General features: G+C 39.0%; 1 protein-coding gene across 6 annotated transcripts in view; it reads left to right on the top strand.

Moving 5' to 3' along the window:
* Positions 1-2,129, top strand: part of HELLS (helicase, lymphoid-specific) — a 53,158-nt gene that overhangs the window by 47,142 nt on the left and 3,887 nt on the right. The gene's annotated exons all lie outside the window — the stretch shown is intronic.

Raw genomic sequence — 2,129 nt, forward strand, 5'->3', positions numbered from 1 at the left:
CAATGCCTAATATGTCAATATTTATGCGTTCCATTTCTAATTGGATCTAATTTCTAGATCCAAGAGCTTTTTAGTGCAAAAATAAATGGTAGTTTGTAACCCCTAAAAACCAGTTGAATCTCTGTCCATGCTGACATAAATTAACAGATTTCTCACTAATCTTCCAGCACTATATGGAACAATTTTCCTCTGCGTAGCTTTTTTGAATCTGTTACTTCAGAAGTGGATGGCCAGTCCTTCGTTTTTCTTATTCTGGAATCTCCACTGAAACCTATTCATGAGTGACCCTGCCAGTATTTGAAATTATCAGTGGCATAGCTTCCAGCATGGTTGTTTTACAAACCACCACTGTTCAGCAAAATGATGAACAAATAATTTCAGAAGCAGAACTATAGGATGAAGCATGTGTCATCAAGATGAGGAAGATTAACAACACTTAAGAAATTCAACAACTACAGCCTTCAGTATGAATTATGGCTCAACACCAAGAAAACAAACAACATTATGATAGAGGAAAGACTGATGTCAAAAATTCCTTTTAACTTGCTTCCACAATCAACACCTTTAGTAACAGCAGTCAAATCTAAAGTTGTGTGCCTTGAGAAAATCCTGCCAAGGACCTCTTAAGTACCAAAGAGCAAAAATGTCAGTTTAAGGATTATGTTATGCCTGATCCAAACCATGCTATTTTTGATTGCTTCCTATGTATCTGAAAGTTGGACAATGAGGAAGGATGACAAAGAACTGGTGTCTTTGAATCCAATGTTGGAGAAGAATAAGGACTATCTCATGGACTGCCAAAAGAACAAACATCTCTGTGGGAGGAAGTGCAAACAGGATGTCCCTTTGAAGCAAGGATAGTGATATTCTCATGTGCTCTGGGCATGTCAGAGGGGGCCACCATGCTGAGAAAGGGCAGACCTTCAACAAGATTGACTGCCACAGTGACTGTCACAATTAGCTTGAGTGTTATCAGAGGTCATGAGGATGGTGCAAGATAGGACAAGGTTCAGATCTGTTGTTTATAGGATAACAAAGATGATCCAACAGAATGTGGAAACTGCCAGTATCAATATCACATGCAAGCAAAATACTGCTGAAGATCATTCAAAAAATGGCTAGCAAAGTACATAGATAGGGAACTGCCAGAAATTCAAACAGGATTTAGAAGAGATTGTGGCAGTACAGATAACATTGCTGATGTCAGATGGATCCTAGCTGAAAGTAGAAGATACTAGAAAAATGTGCTTTTTTAAATTCTGTGGATCATAATAAGTTATGGCTGACATTGAGAAGAATGGGAGTCCTGGAGCATTTAAGTGCTCATGCAAAACCTATACCTGGACCAGGAGGCTGTTGTACAAATAGCAGGGGCACACTGCATGGTTTAAAATTAAGAAGGGAGTACATCAGTGTTATGATTAATTAATAGTTAATAGATACTCTCTCTTCATACTTAATAAATCTATATGCTGAGTAAATCATTCAAGAAGCTGGACTCTGTGAAGAGGAATGTGGCATCAGGATCGGAGATTTATCAATACCCTGTATTATCTAGACAACACAACCTTGCTTGTTGACAGTGAGGAGGACTTGAAGCTCTTGTTGCAGAAGGTCAAGGAGTGCAGGCTTCAATATTGCATCTCAATGTCAAGAAAACATTATTACAACTGTACCAATTGGCCACATGATGGATGGAGAAGAGATTGAAACTGTCAACAACTTTACCTTACTTGGATCCATAATTAACACCCTTCGTGCCAGCAGTCAGGAAATGAGACACATTGCACTGGGGAAAGTCTGCAGTTAAAGACCTCTCAAAATTATTGGGGAGTAATGATGTCAGTTTGAGAACTTAAGGTGCATCTGATTAAGGCCATGGTCTTTCCGATTATTTATTATGCATCTTAGAACTGGACAGTGTATTCAAAATGGGTGACCCTGGAGGACATTATGCTGAGTGAGGTATCTCAGTCACAAAGGGACAAATGCTATATGGTGACACTGTTGTAGAATGAGGCTGACATCGGGATGGGGGTAAGACTGAGAAAAGCTGGATGAAATAAGTTTACGGCATTGAAGTCTTTGGGGGAGAGAATATTTTCTATTTTAGGGCATTATGTTTATCG

Source organism: Elephantulus edwardii, unplaced genomic scaffold, assembly GCF_000299155.1.
Source record: "Elephantulus edwardii isolate Elephantulus edwardi_28Jun2011 unplaced genomic scaffold, EleEdw1.0 scaffold00007, whole genome shotgun sequence".
NCBI lineage: Eukaryota > Metazoa > Chordata > Mammalia > Macroscelidea > Macroscelididae > Elephantulus > Elephantulus edwardii.